Source organism: Ranitomeya imitator, chromosome 4 (genome assembly GCF_032444005.1).
Source record: "Ranitomeya imitator isolate aRanImi1 chromosome 4, aRanImi1.pri, whole genome shotgun sequence".
NCBI classification, from domain to species: domain Eukaryota; kingdom Metazoa; phylum Chordata; class Amphibia; order Anura; family Dendrobatidae; genus Ranitomeya; species Ranitomeya imitator.
Window position 1 is genome coordinate 439,686,406 of NC_091285.1, and position 16,710 is coordinate 439,703,115.

Below are 16,710 nucleotides of genomic sequence, written 5' to 3' on the forward strand. Positions count from 1 at the left end.
GTTATTAGCAGAAACCTGTTGCCTTAATGGGTTTTGCAGGTCTCTGTTTTCCAGTTAATATCCGCGTAGTTAAAGTCCCCCATATCAAGGACCTCATTATGGTTTGAAGCTTCATCTACCTGCCTAAGGCCGGTTTCACACGTCAGTGGCTCCGGTACGTGAGGTGACAGTTTCCTCACGTACCGGAGCCACTGACACAAGTAGACACCTTGAAATCAATGCATCTTTGCAGATGTCATTGATTTTTTGCGGACCGTGTCTCCGTGTGCCAAACACGGAGACATGTCAGTGTTCGTGGGAGCGCACGGATTACACGGACCCATTAAAGTCAATGGGTCCATGTAAAACACGTACCGCACACGAACGTTGTCCGTGTGCAGTCCGTGTGCTGTGCAGGAGACAGCGCTACAGTAAGCGCTGTCCCCCCCCCACTGGTGCTGAAGCCCCATTCATTTCTTCCCTGCAGCAGCGTTTGCTGTAGAGAAGATAAGAATATTCCTTTTTTTTTTTTGCTTCTCGTGTTTAACCCCTTTCTCCCATTAGACGTACTATTCCGTCCATGTGGGGTGGGCCCTACTTCCCAAGGACGGAATAGTACGTCATAGGCGATCCCCTCGTGAGCGCGGCCGGGTGTAAGCTGCTTATCGCAGCTGACATCCGGCACTATGTGCCAGGAGCGGTCACGGACCGCCCCCGGCACATTAACCCCCGGCACACCGCGATCAAACATGATCGCGATGTGCCGGCGGTGCAGGGAAGCATCGCGCAGGTAGGGGGCTCCCTGCGGGCTTACCTGAGACCTCCGCAGCAACGCGAGGAAGGTCTCCTACCTTGCTCTGCAGCAAGACCCGGATCCAAGATGGCCGCGGATATGGGTCCTGCAGGGAGGGAGGTGCCTTACAAAGTGCCTGCTCAGAGCAGGCAATTGGTAACGCTGCAGTGCTCTTTGACAGATCGGTGATTTGTCAGAGTGCTGTGCAAACTGTCAGATCACCGATCTGTATTGTCCCCCCCTGGGACAAAGTAAAAAAGTTAAAAATTTTTTTTACAAGTGTGTAAAAAAAAAAACCTAAATGAAAAAAAAAATATTCCCATAAATACATTTCTTTATCTAAATAAAAAAAAAAAACAATTAAAGTGCACATATTTAGTATCGCAGCGTCCGTAACGACCCGACCTATAAAACTGTCCCACTAGTTAACCCCTTCACCGTAAGAAAAAAAAAACGAGGCAAAAAACAACGCGTTATTATCATACCGCCGAACAAAAAGTGGAATAACACGCGATCAAAAAGACGGATATAAATAACCATGGTACCGCTGAAAGCGTCATCTTGTCCCGCAAAAATCGAGCCGCCATACAGCAACATCAGCAAAAAAATAAAAAAGTTATAGTCCTCAGAATAAAGCGATGCAAAAATAATTATTTTTTTCTATAAAATAGTTTTTATCGTATAAAAGCGCCAAAACATAAAAAATGATATAAATGAGGTGTCGCTGTAATCGTACTGACCCGAAGAATAAAACTGCTTTATCAATTTTACCAAACGCGGAACGGTATAAACGCCTCCCCCAAAAGAAATTCATGAATAGCTGGTTTTTGGTAATTCTGCCTCACAAAAATCGGAATAAAAAGCGATCAAAAAAGTCATGTGCCCGAAAATGTTACCAATAAAAACGTCAACTCGTCCCGCAAAAAACAAGACCTCACATGACTCTGTGGACTCAAATATGGAAAAATTATAGCTCTCAAAATGTGGCAACGCAAAAAATATTTTTTGCAATTAAAAGCGTCTTTCAGTGTGTGACAGCTGCCAATCATAAAAATACGCTAAAAAACCCGCTATAAAAGTAAATCAAATCCCCCTTCATCACCCCCTTAGTTTAAAAAAAATTAAAAAAATGTATTTATTTCTATTTTCCCCTTAGGGTTAGGGTTGGGGCTAGGGTTAGGGTTGGGGCTAGGGTTAGGGTTGGGGCTAGGGTTATGGTTAGGGCTAGGCTTAAGGCTACAGTTAGGCTTAAGGCTACAGTTAGGCTTAAGGCTACAGTTAGGGTTAAGGCTACAGTTAGGGTTAAGGCTACAGTTAGGGTTAAGGCTACAGTTAGGGTTAAGGCTACAGTTAGGGTTAAGGCTACAGTTAGGGTTAAGGCTACAGTTAGGGTTGGGGCTAAAGTTAGGGTTAGGGTTTGGATTACATTTGCGGTTGGGATTAGGGTTAGGGGTGTGTCTGGGTTAGAGGTGTGGTTAGGGTTACTGTTGGAATTAGGGTTAGGGGTGTGTTTGGATTAGGGTTTCAGTTATAATTGGGGGGTTTCCACTGTTTAGGCACATCAGGGGCTCTCCAAACGCGACATGGCGTCCGATCTCAATTCCAGCCAATTCTGCGTTGAAAAAGTAAAACCGTGCTCCTTCCCTTCCGAGCTCTCCCGTGTGCCCAAACAGGAGTTTACCCCAACATATGGGGTATCAGCGTACTCAGGACAAATTGGACAACAACTTTGGGGGTCCAATTTCTCATGTTACCCTTGGGAAAATACAAAACTGGGGGCTAAAAAATAATTTTTGTGTGAAAAAAAAAAAAAAAGGATTTTTTAATTTTCACGGCTCTGCGTTATAAACTGTAGTGAAACACTTGGGGGCTCAAAGTTCTCACAACACATCTAGATAAGTTCGTGGGGGGGGTCTAGTTTCCAATATGGGGTCACTTGTGGGGGGTTTCTACTGTTTAGGTATATTAGGGGCTCTGCAAACGCAATGTGACGCCTGCAGACCATTCCATCTAAGTCTGTATTCCAAATGGCGCTCCTTCCCTTCCGAGCCCTCCCATGCGCCCAAACAGTGGTTCCCCCCCACATATGGGGTATCAGCGCACTCAGGACATATTGCACAACAAATTTTGGGGTCCAATTTCTCCTGTTACCCTCGGGAAAATACAAAACTGGGGGCTAAAAAATAATTTTTGTGGGAAAAAATTTTTGTTTTATTTTTATGGCTCTGCATTATAAACTTCTGTGAAGCTCTTGGTGGGTCAAAGTGCTCACCACACATCTAGATAAGTTCCTTAGGGGGTCTACTTTCCAAAATGGTGTCACTTGTGGGGGGTTTCAATGTTTAGGCACATCAGGGGCTCTCCAAACGCAACATGGCGTCCCATCTCAATTCCAGTCAATTTTGCATTGAAAAGTCAAACGGTGCTCCTTCGCTTCCAAGCTCTGTCATGCGCCCAAACAGTGGTTTACCCCCACATATGGGGTATCAGCGTACTCAGGACAAATTGTACAACACCTTTTTGGTTCCAATTTCTTCTCTTACCATTGGGAAAATAAAAAATTGGGGGCGAAAAGATAACTTTTGTGAAAAAAAAAAAATGATTTTTTATTTTTACGGTTCTGCATTATAAACTTCTGTGGAGCCCTTGGTGGGTCAAAGTGCTCACCACACCTCTATATAAGTTCCTTAGGAGGTCTACTTTCCAAAATGGTGTCACTTGTGGGGGGTTTCAATGTTTAGGCACATCAGTGGCTCTCCAAACGCAACATGGCGTCCCATCTCAATTCCAGTCAATTTTGCATTGAAAAGTCAAATGGCGCTCCTTCGCTTCCAAGCTCTGTCATGCGCCCAAACAGTGGTTTACCTCCACTTATGGGGTATCGGCGTACTCAGGACAAATTGTACAACAAGGTTTGAGGTCCATTTTCTCCTGTAACCCTTGGTAAAATAAAACAAATTGGAGCTGAAGTAATTTTTTTTGTGAAAAAAAGTTAAATGTTAATTTTTATTTAAACATTCCAAAAATTCCTGTGAAACACCTGAAGGGTTAATAAACTTCTTGAATGTGGTTTTAAGAACCTTGAGGGGTGCAGTTTTTAGAATGGTGTCACACTTGGGTATTTTCTATCATATAGACCCCTCAAAATGACTTCAAATGAGATGTGGTCCCTAAAATAAAATGGTGTTGTAAAAATGAGAAATTGCTGGTCAACCTTTAACCCTTATAACTCCCTAACAAAAAAAAAATTGGTTCCAAAATTGTGCTGATGTAAAGTACACATGTGGGAAATGTTACTTATTAAAGGGACACTGTCACCTGGATTTGGAGGGAACAATCTTCAGCCATGGAGGCGGGGTTTTGGGGTTTTTGATTCACCCTTTCCTTACCCGCTGGCTGCATGCTGGCTGCAATATTGGATTGAAGTTCATTCTCTGTCCTCCATAGTACACGTCTGCGCTGTGCAAGATTGCCTTGTGCAGGCATGTACAACGGAGGACAGAGAATGAACTTCAATCCAATATTGCAGCCAGCATGCAGCCAGCGGGTAAGGAAAGGGTGAATCAAAAACCCCGCCTCCATGGCTGAAGATTGTTCCCTCCAAATCCAGGTGACCGTGTCCCTTTAAGTATTTTGTGTGACATATCTCTGTGATTTAATTGCATAAAAATTCAAAGTTGGAAAATTGCGAAATTTTCAAAATTTTCGCCATATTTCCATTTTTTTCACAAATAAACGCAGGTAATATCAAATAAATTTTACCACTATCATGAAGTACAATATGTCACGAGAAAACAATGTCAGAATCACCGGGATCCGTTGAAGCGTTCCAGAGTTATAACCTCATAAAGGGACAGTGGTCAGAATTGTAAAAATTGGCCCGGTCCATAACGTGCAAACCACCCTTGGGGGTAAAGGGGTTAAAATATCCATGTCCCCACCCCTGTCCCACCCCCTGTGCGCCCGTCCGCTGTTATTAAAATACTCACCCGGCTACCTCGCTGACTGGCGCTGCTTCCTGTCCTGGCCGCATCTTCTACTGTATGAGCTGTCACGTGGGGCCACCGATTACAGTCATGAATATGCGGCTCCACCTCCCATAGGGATCTTTATTTTAAACACGAGAAACAAAAAAAAAAGGAATATTCATATCTTCTCTACAGCAAACGCTGCTGCAGGGAAGATATGAATGGGGCTTCAGCACCAGATGCAGGGAACCTCGCTAAACTTTAGCGCTTTCTCCCGCACGGTGCGTGTGGTACCCAGTGGGCACACGGGCGGCACACGTGTGCCCCGCGTGTGCCACACTGATGTGCCACAGAAACGCACGGGCACACGGACACGGATAATTCCGGTACCGATTTTTCCAGTACCGGAATTATCTGGACGTGTGGGACTGCCCTTAGGCCGAGATCACACATGCTAGAAACACGGCCGAGTCTCGCATGTTAATAACCGGCCCTGCCGCCTGCACTCAGGAGCGGAGCGTGCGGCTCCATGTATTGCTATGCGGCCGAACGCTCCGCTCTGGAGTGACGGCGGCAGTGCCGGGTATTAACATGCGAGACTCGGCCGTGTTTCTCGCATGTGTGATCCTGGCCTTAGTAGTAGACTTTCCATGATTTCTGTTATGTTTGGGGGTTTGTTACAGACCCCAATGAGAATTTTGTTACTATTTTTCCCCCCCATATGGACTTGACATCCTTTTCCCATTCGCTAATGTCCCCCCTTAGGCTTTGTGAACACGTTCAGGATTTCTCACAGAAAATTCCTGAGAAAAAACGGATATTTTCTGCAAGAAATCCGCAAGAAATCTGCATGCGGTTTTGCCACGTTTTTTTCCGGACATTTCCCATTGCATTTTGTAGTGGGAAATCCGCAAAAAACCCGCAAAATTAATGAACATGCTGTGGTTTTTACCGTGATGCGATTTTTCGCAGAAAAAAACGCATCATGTGCACAAAACATGCGGAATTCATTCTAAATGATGGGATGCCTATTGTATGCATTTTTTTTGCGGTTTTATAGCGTTTTTATCGGGAAAAACCGTAAAAAAAATGCAACGTGTGCACACAACCTTAAAGCGGACTTTAGACAAGACTTTACATAAAGACAAACCCCTCCTCCTCTACTATTTTTATGATCCTTTCTAAACAGACTGTAACCCTGTAAGTTAACTGCCCAGTCATAGCTTTCATCTAACCATGTCTTGGTTATTCCCATTATGCCATAGTTACCTGTAGATATTTCTGCTTCTAGTTCTTCTATCTTGTTTGTCAGGCTTCTGGCGTTTGCGAGCATGCAGTTTAGAGGATTTTGTTTTGTTCCAATCATCTCCATGTGAATTGTTTTAGAAATTCTTACCTCCCTTCTGAGTATGTTGTCTTGGGTCTTCTTTGCCGTACCTCATATTCTTCATCAGTATATTTTCTGGCTTCATGTTTGAGTCTAATGTTTTTCTTCCGGTCCCCTCTTCTTCCAGTTTAACATCCTCCTGATGAGTGTAGCGAGTCTTCTGGCGAATGTTTGTTTTCCAGGTTTGATGAGATGTAGTCAGTCTCTGGCGAGGAGTCCGTCTTACATGTAATTCACACCGTAGTCCAGGAATCCAAATCCTTGTTGACTGCGCCATCGTCTTAGCTAGTTGTTCGCATCAAGGATCCTGTTCCACCTCCTGTGCCATGCCCGTCTACTGGAAGGATGGACGAAAAAACTTCCTGTGCATCCAGTTCCTTTACTTTCTTACCCAACTGTTCAAAGTCATTGCAGATTGTCGGTAGGTTCTTCCTTTCCGTGTCATTGGTGCCAGCATGTATCAGAAGAAATGTTGTGAATTCCGTTCTTGGGCTCCCTCCGGTGGTTGTAAATGGCACTTTTGTGAATTCTGCCCTTGGGCTCCCTCTGGTGGTTTTGAGTGGAACTGCTGCTCCTTGGGTTTAGCTTTAGCAGCTGCTTTCACTAATCGTCTCTCCTGGCTCTGCTATTTAACCTGGCTCTAGTCTTCAGCCTGTGCCACTTGTCAATGTTTCCTGGCTGGATTCACATCTCTGCTTGGATTCTCCTGGTTTCCTGAAAAGTTCTGCAAAGATAAGTTCTGGCTTTGCTCATTTCAGTCCACATGTTGTGGACTTATTGTTCTGTGCATTCTATATTTGTCCAGCTTGTCATTATGGATTTTTTCTGTTAGCTGGAAGCTCTGGGAAGCAGATTTACCCTGCACACCTTTAGTCAGGTGTGGAGATTTTGTAAACTTTGTGTGGATTGTTTTGTAGTTTTTATACTGACCGCACAGTATCCTTTCCTGTCCTGTCTGTCAAGCTAGACTGGCCTCCTATGCTAAAATCTGATTTCATTTCTGCGTATGTTATTTTCCCCTCCTCTCACCGTCAATATTTGTGGGGGGCTATCTTTCCTTTGGGGATTTTCTCTGAGGCAAGATAGGTTTCCTGTTTCCATCTTTAGGGGAAGTTAGATCTTAGGCTGTGCCGAGGGGTCTAGGGAGCGTCGGGTACCCCCCACGGCTATTTCTACTTGCGCTGCTAGGTTCAGGGTCTGCGGTCAGTACAGATACCACCTCCTTAACAGCTTGTCTCATGTTGTTCCTAAACCACCAGATCATAACAGTACAAGTGGCCAAAAATGAATTAAATGCATCTCTAAAGAAGGAAAAGAAAGTTCTGATCCATTTTTTTTTCTGTGCTTTGGTTTGTCTTTTTTTTTCCTCTTGATATCTGGGTGGTTCAGGATAAATGTTTTGGCATGGATGTTCAGGGTTTGTTTTCTCGTGTGGATCAACTTGCTGCAAGAGTACAGAACATCCAGGACTATGTTGTCCAGGCTCCGGCTTTAGAGCCCAGAATTCCTACTCCGGATTTGTTTTTTGGGGACAGATCCAAGTTTTTGAACTTTAAAAATAACTGCAAATTGTTTTTTGCTTTGAAACCCCGTTCTTCTGGTGATCCCATTCAGCAGGTGAAAATCATCATATCCTTGCTGCGTGGTGATCCTCAAGACTGGGCTTTTTCTCTTGAAACAGGGGATCCGGCATTATTGAATGTAGACGCATTTTTTCAAGCGCTCGGATTATTGTATGACGAACCTAATTCTGTGGATCATGCAGAAAAGACCCTGTTGGCCTTGTGTCAAGGTCAGGAAGCGGCAGAGTTATACTGCCAGAAATTTAGAAAATGGTCTGTGCTCACTAAATGGAATGAAGAGGCTCTGGCTTCTATTTTCAGAAAAGGTCTTTCTGAAACCCTTAAAGATGTTATGGTGGGCTTTCCTACGCCTGCCGGTTTGAGCGAATCTGTCTCTAGCCATACAGATTGATCGGCGTCTGCGCGAGCGCAAAGCTGTGCACCATATGGCAGTATCCTCTGAGCATAGTCCTGAACCTATGCAATGTGATAGGATTTTGACTAGAATAGAATGGCAGGAATTCAGACGTCAGAATAGGCTGTGTTTTTACTGTGGTGATTCGGCTCATGTTATCTCTGATTGCCCTAAGCGTACTAAGAGAGTCGCTAGGTCTGTTACCATTAGTACTATACAGCCTAAATTTCTGTTATTTGAGACCCTGATTTGCTCATTGTCGTCCTTTTCTGTCATGGCATTTGTGGATTCGGGCGCTGCCCTGAACTTAATGGACTTAGAATTCGCCAGGCGCTGTGGTTTTTCCTTGCAGTCTTTGCAGAGCCCTATTCCTTTGAGGAGCATTGATGCTACACCCTTGGCCAAGGATAAACCTCAGTACTGGACACAGATGACTATGTACATGGCTCCTGCACATCAGGAAGATTGCCGTTTTCTGGTGTTGCATAACCTGCATGATGTTGTTGTACTGGGATTTCCATGGTTACAGGAACATAATCCGGTGCTGGATTGGAAAACTATGTCGGTGACTAGTTGGGGTTGTCGAGGAGTACATAGTGACGTTCCTTTGATGTCAATTTCCTCTTCCCCCTCTTGTGAGATCCCCGAGTTTTTTTCGGATTTCCAGGATGTATTTGATGAGCCCAAGTCCAGTTCCCTTCCTCCACATAGGGACTGTGATTGTGCTATTAACTTGATTCCTGGTTGTAAGTTCCCTAAGGGCCGACTTTTCAATCTGTCTGTGCCAGAGCATGCCGCCATGCGGAGCTATGTTAAAGAATCTTTGGAGAAAGGGCATATTCGGCCCTCTTCGTCACCATTGGGAGCGGGTTTCTTTTTTGTTGCTAAGAAGGATGGCTCCTTGAGACCCTGTATTGATTATCGTCTTCTTATTAAGATCACGGTCAAATTCCAATACCCCTTGCCTTTGCTTACTGATTTGTTTGCTCAGATTAAGGGGGCTAGTTGGTTTACTAAGATTGACCTCCGAGGGGCAATAATAATCTTGTTCATATTACACAGGGTGACGAATGGAAAACTGCATTTAATACGCCCGAAGGCCATTTTGAATACCTTGTGATGCCATTTGGGCTCTCTAATGCTCCATCTGTGTTCCAGTCTTTCATGCATGATATTTTCCGCAATTATCTTGATAAATTCATGGTCGTATATTTGGATGATATTTTGATTTTTTCCAATGATTGGGAGTCTCATGTGAAGCAGGTCAGGATGGTGTTCCAGATCCTTCGTGATAATGCTTTATTTGTGAAGGGGTCTAAGTGCCTATTCGGAGTTCAGAAGGTCTCTTTTTTGGGTTTTATTTTTTCTCCCTCGTCTATAGAAATGGATCTTGTTAACCCCTTCCCGACCTGTGACACAGCGTATGCGTCATGAAAGTCGGTGCCAATCCGACCTGTGACGCATATGCTGTGTCACAGAATGATCGCGTCCCTGCAGATCGGGTGAAAGGGTTAACTCCCATTTCACCCGATCTGCAGGGACAGGGGGAGTGGTAGTTTAGCCCAGGGGGGGTGGCTTCACCCCCCCGTGGCTACGATCGCTCTGATTGGCAGTTTCACTTTCAACAGCCAATCAGAGCGATTTGTAATATTTCACCTAAAAAACTGCTGAAATATTACAATCCAGCCATAGCCGATGCTGCAATATCATCGGCCATGGCTGGAAACACTTATGTGCACCCACCTCACCCCACCGATCGCCCTCCCCAGCCCTCCGATCTGTGCTCCGCTCCCCTCCGTCCTGTGCTCCGCTCCCCCGTCCTCCTGACCGCTCCCCCGTGCTCCAATCACACCCCCCGTGCTCCAATCAAACCCCCCGCACTCCGATCCCCCCCGCACAGCGATCCTCCCGTGCCCCGATCCACCCCCGCACAGCGATCCCCCACCCCGTGCTCCAATCCACCCCCCCGTGTTTCGATCCACCACCCCATGCTCCGATCCACCCCCCCCCCCCGTGCTCCGACGCCCCCCGTGCCCTGATCTCCCCTCCCCCCCCCCCCCCCCTTATACTTACTGAGCCTCCCGGGGTCCGTCCGTCTTCTTTCCTGGGCGCCGCCATCTTCCAAAATGGCCGTCAGATTCGTTCCAGAGTGAATTTTGATCACTGAGAGAGGTTATATCTCAGTGATCAAAATAAAAAAAATAGTAAAAAATAAATGACCCCCTCCCCCCGTTTGTCACCCCCATAGGTAGGGACAATAAAAAAAAAAAATAAAGATTTTTTTTTTCCACTAAGGTTGGGGTAAGAACTAGGGTTAGGGTTAGGGGTAGGGTTAGGGGTAGGGTTAGGGTTCGGGATGTGCACACGTATTCTGGTCCTCTGCGGATTTTTCCACAGAGGATTTGATAAATCCGCAGTGCTAAACCGCTGTGGATTTACCGCGGTTTTTCTGCGCATTTCACTGCGGTTTTACAACTGCGATTTTCTATTGGAGCAGTTGTTAAACCGCTGCGGAATCCGCAGAAAGAAGTGACATGCTGCGGAATGTAAACCGCTGCGTTTCCGTGCAGTTTTTCTGCAGCATGTGTACAGCGGTTTTTGTTTCCCATAGGTTTACATTGAACTGTAAACTCATGGGAAACTGCTGCGGATCCGCAGCGTTTTCCGCAGCGTGTGCACATACCTTTAGAATTAGGCTATGTGCACATGGTGCGGATTTGGCTGCGGATCCGCAGCAGTGTTCCATCAGGTTTACAGTACCATGTAAACATATGGAAAACCAATTCCGCTGTGCCCATGGTGCGGAAAATACCATGCGGAAACGCTGCGTTGTATTTTCCGCAGCATGTCAATTCTTTGTGCGGATTCCGCAGCGTTTTACACCTGTTCCTCAATAGGAATCCACAGGTGAAATCCGCACAAAAAACACTGGCAATCCGCAGGTAAAACGCAGTGCCTTTTACCCGCGGATTTTTTAAAAATGGTGCGGAAATATCTCACACGAATCCGCAACGTTGGCACATAGCCTTAGGGTTGGGTTGGAATTAGGGTTGTGGTTAGGGTTAGGGGTGTGTTGGGGTTAGGGTTGTGGTTAGGGGTGTGTTGGGGTTAGGGTTGTGATTAGGGTTACGGCTACAGTTGGGATAAGGGTTAGGGGTGTGTTGGCGTCAGAATTGAGGGGTTTCCACTGTTTAGGCACATCAGGGGGTCTCCAAACGCAACATGGCGCCACCATTGATTCCAGCCAATCTTGTATTCAAAAAGTCAAATGGTGCTCCCTCACTTCCGAGCCCCGACGTGTGCCCAAACAGTGGTTTACCCCCACATATGGGGTACCAGCATACTCAGGACAAACAGCGCAACAATTACTGGGGTCCAGTTTCTCCTGTTACCCTTGTGAAAATAAAAAAATGCTTGCTAAAACATCATTTTTGAGGAAAGAAAATGATTTTTTATTTTCACGGCTCTGCGTTGTAAACGTCTGTGAAGCACTTGGGGGTTCAAAGTGCTCATCACACATCTAGATAAGTTCCTTGGGGGGTCTAGTTTCTAAAATGGGGTCACTTGTGGGGGGTTTCTACTGTTTAGGCACACCAGGGGCTCTGCAAACGCAACGTGACGTCCGCAGACCATTCCATCAAAGTCTGCATTTCAAAACGTCACTACTTCACTTCCGAGCCCCAGCATGTGCCTAAACAGTGGTTTACCCCCACATATGGAGTATCAGCGTACTCAGGAGAAACTGGACAACAACTTTTGGGGTCAAATTTCTCCTGTTTCCCTTGGGAAAATAATAAATTGCGGGCTAAAAAATCATTTTTGAGAAAATAATTTTTTTTTTTATTTTCATGGCTCTGCGTTATAAACTTCTGTGAAGCACCTGGGGGTTTAAAGTGCTCAGTATGCATCTAGATAAGTTCCTTGGGGGGTCTAGTTTCCAAAATGGGGTCACTTGTGGGGGAGCTCCAATGCATAGGCACACAGGGGCTCTCGAAACGCGACATGGTGTCCGCTAACAATTGGAGCTAATTTTCCATTCAAAAAGTCAAAAGGCGCGCCTTCCCTTCCGAGCCCTGCCGTGTGCCCAAACAGTGGTTTACCCCCACATATGAGGTATCGGCGTACTCAGGAGAAATTGCTCAACAAATTTTAGGATCCATTTTATCCTATTGCCCATGTGAAAATGAAAACATTGAGGCGAAAAGAAATTTTTGGTGAAAAAAAAGTAATTTTTCATTTTTACGGATCAATTTGTGAAACACCTGAGGGTTTAAAGTGCTCACTAGGCATCTAGATAAGTTCCTTGGGGGGTCCAGTCTCCAAAATGGGGTCACTTGTGGGGGAGCTCCAATGTTTAGGCGCACAGGGTCTCTTCAAACGCGACATGGTGTCCGCTAACGATGGAGATAATTTTTCATTCAAAAAGTCAAATGGCGCTCCTTCCCTTCCGAGCCTTACCATGTGCCCAAACAGTGGTTTACCCCGACATGTGAGGTATCGGTGTACTCAAAAGAAATTGCCCAGCAAATTTTAGGATCCATTTTATCCTATTGCCCATGTGAAAATGAAAAAATTGAGGCTAAAAGAATTTTTTTGTGAAAAAAAAGTACTTTTTCATTTTTACGGATCAATTTGTGAAGCTCCTGAGGGTTTAAAGTGCTCACTATGCATCTAGATAAGTTCCTTGGGGCGTCTAGTTTCCAAAATGGGGTCACTTGTGGGAGAGCTCCAATTTTTAGTCACACGGGGGCTCTCCAAACGTGACATGGTGTCCGCTAAAGAGTGCAGCCAATTTTTCATTCAAAAAGTCAAATGGCGCTCCTTCCCTTCCAAGCCCTGCCGTGCGCCCAAACAGTGGTTTACCCCCACATATGAGGTATCAGCGTACTCAGGACAAATTGGACAACAACTTTCGTGGTTCAGTTTCTCCTTTTACCATTGGGAAAATAAAAAAAATTGTTGCTGAAAAATCATTTTTGTGACTAAAAAGTTAAATGTTCATTTTTTCCTTCCATGTTGCTTCTGCTGCTGTGAAGCACCTGAAGGGTTAATAAACTTCTTGAATGTGGTTTTGAGTACCTTGAGGGGTGCAGTTTTTAGAATGGTGTCACTTTTGGGTATTTTCAGCCATATAGACCCCTCAAACTGACTTCAAATGTGAGGTGGTCCCTAAAAAAAATGGTTTTGTAAATTTCGTTGTAAAAATGAGAAATCGCTGGTCAAATTTTAACCCTTATAACTTCCTAGCAAAAAAAAATTTTGTTTCCAAAATTGTGCTGATGTAAAGTAGACGTGTGGGAAATGTTATTTATTAACTATTTTGTGTCACATAACTCTCTGGTTTAACAGCATAAAAATTCAAAATGTGAAAATTATTGAGCTAAATTTACCACTAACATGAAGCCCAATATGTCACGAAAAAACAATCTCAGAACCGCTAGGATCCATTGAAGCGTTACTGAGTTATTACCTCATAAAGGGACACTGGTCAGAATTGCAAAAAACTGCAAGGTCTTTAAGGTCAAAATAGGCTGGGTCATGAAGGGGTTAAGGTATGTCCAAGCTATTCATGACTGGATCCAACCCACATCTGTGAAGGGTCTTCAAAAATTTTTGGGTTTTGCTAATTTCTATCGCCGTTTCATTGCCAACTTTTCCAGTTTGGTTAAGCCCCTTACTGATTTGACGAAGAAAGGCGCTGATGTGACGAATTGGTCCTCTGAGGCTGTTGAGGCCTTTCAGGAGCTTAAACGCCGATTTACTTCTGCCCCTGTGTTGCGTCAACCGGATGTTTCTCTTCCTTTTCAGGTTGAGGTCGACGCTTCTGAGATTGGGGCAGGGGCCGTTTTGTCTCAGAAGGAGTCTGATGGTTCTTTGATGAAACCGTGTGCTTTTTTTCCCTGAAAGTTTTCGCCTGCGGAACGCAATTATGATGTCGGCAATTGGGATTTGTTGGCTATGAAGTGGGCGTTTGAAAAGTGGCGACATTGGCTTGAGGGAGCTAAACACCGTGTTGTGGTCCTGGCCGATCATAAGAATCTGATTTACTTCGAGTTGGCCAAGCGGCTGAATCCTAGACCGGCTCGATGGTCCCTGTTTTTCTCCCGTTTTGATTTTGTGGTCTCGTATCTTCCAGGATCTAAGAATGTTAAGGCTGATGCCCTCTCTAGGAGTTTTTCGCCTGATTCTCCTGGAGTCCTGGAGCCGGTTGGCATTCTTAAGGAGGGGGTGATTCTTTCTGCAATCTCCCCTGATTTGCGGCGGGTGCTTCAGGAATTTCAGGCTGATAGGCCTGACCGCTGTCCAGTGGGGAAGCTGTTTGTTCCTGATAGATGGACAAGTAAGGTAATTTCTGAGGTTCATTGTTCAGTGTTGGCTGGTCATCCTGGGATTTTTGGTACCAGAGATTTGGTTGCTAGGTCCTTTTGGTGGCCTTCCTTGTCTCGCGATGTGCGTGCTTTTGTGCAGTCCTGTGGGACTTGCGCCCGGGCCAAGCCTTGCTGTTCCCGCGCTAGTGGGTTGCTTTTGCCTTTGCTGGTCCCTGAGAGGCCCTGGACGCATATTTCCATGGATTTTATTTCGGATCTTCCTGTTTCCCAGAAGATGTCTGTTATCTGGGTTGTTTGTGACCGATTCTCTAAAATGGTCCATGTGATACCTTTGCCTAAGTTGCCTTCCTCCTCAGATCTGGTTCCATTGTTTTTTCAGCATGTGGTTCGTTTGCATGGCATTCCGGAGAATATTGTGTCTGACAGCGGTTCTCAGTTTGTTTCTAGATTTTGGTGGGCCTTTTGTGCTAGGATGGGCATTGATTTGTCTTTCTCTTCGGCGTTTCATCCTCAGACTGATGGCCGAACTGAGCGAACTAATCGGACCTTGGAGACCTATTTGAGATGCTTTGTGTCTGCTGATCTGGATGATTGGGTGTCTTTCTTGCCGTTGGCCGAGTTTGCCCTTAATAATCGGGCTAGTTCGGCTACTTTGGTTTCACCTTTCTTTTGTAATTTTGGTTTTCATCCTCGTTTTTCTTCTGGGCAGGTTGAGCCTTCTGATTGTCCTGGTGTTAATTCTGTGGTGGACAGGCTGCAGCAGATTTGGACTCATGTGGTGGACAATTTGACGTCTCAGAAAAGGGCTCAACGTTTTGCTAACCGCCGTCGGCGTGTTGGTCCCCGGCTTCGTGTGGGGGATTTGGTTTGGTTGTCTTCTCGTCATGTTCCTATGAAGGTTTCTTCTAAGTTTAAGCCTCGGTTTATTGGTCCTTATAAAATTTCTGAAATTATTAATCCGGTGTCTTTTCGTTTGGCTCTTCCAGCCTCTTTTGCCATTCATAATGTATTCCATAGATCTTTGTTGCGGAGATATGTGGTGCCCGTTGTTCCCTCGGTTGACCCTCCTGCCCCGGTGTTGGTTGAGGGAGAGTTGGAATATGAGGTTGAGAAGATTTTGGATTCTCGTTTTTCGAGGCGGAAGCTTCAGTATCTTGTCAAGTGGAAGGGCCAGGAGGATAATTCTTGGGTTGTTGCCTCCGATGTCCATGCTACCGATTTGGTTCGTGCTTTTCACTTGGCTCGTCCTGATCGGCCTGGGGGCTCTGGTGAGGGTTCGGTGACCCCTCCTCAAGGGGGGGTACTGTTGTGAATTCCGTTCTTGGGCTCCCTCCGGTGGTTGTAAAGGGCACTTTTGTGAATTTAGCCCTTGGGCTCCCTCTGGTGGTTTTGAGTGGAATTGCTGCTCCTTGGGTTTAGCTTTAGCAGCTGCTTTCACTAATCGTCTCTCCTGGCTCTGCTATTTAACCTGGCACTAGTCTTCAGCCTGTGCCACTTCTCAATGTTTCCTGGCTGGATTCACATCTCGGCTTGGATTCTCCTGGTTTCCTGACCAGTTCTGCAAAGATAAGTTCTGGCTTTGCTAATTTCAGTCCACATGTTGTGGACTTATTGTTCTGTGCATTCTATATTTGTCCAGCTTGTCATTATGGATTTTTTCTGTTAGCTGGAAGCTCTGGGAAGCAGATTTTACCCTGCGCACCTTTAGTCAGGTGTGGAGATTTTGTAAACTCTGTGTGGATTGTTTTGTAGTTTTTATACTGACCGCACAGTATCCTTTCCTGTCCTGTCTATCAAGCTAGACTGGCCTCCTATGCTAAAATCTGATTTCATTTCTGCGTATGTTATTTTCCCCTCCTCTCACCGTCAATATTTGTGGGGGGCTATCTTTCCTTTGGGGATTTTCTCTGAGGCAAGATAGGTTTCCTGTTTCCATCTTTAGGGGAAGTTAGATCTTAGGCTGTGCCGAGGGGTCTAGGGAGCGTCAGGTGCCCCCCACGGCTATTTCTAGTTGCGCTGCTAGGTTCAGGGTCTGCGGTCAGTACAGATACCACCTCCTCCAAAGCTTGTTCCTAAACCACCAGATCATAACAGGCGTCCTTGGAACTGATGAGCTTTGGTATCCTATCGGTCACATCCTTGATCTTCGCACCTGGGAGGAAGCATACTTCTCTTGCAGTTATGTCCGGTCTGCAGATAGCTGCTGCTGTGCCTCTCAGTAGTGAGTCTCCCACCAGTACCACTCTTCACTTCTTGGCTGTACCTTTTGTTGTCACT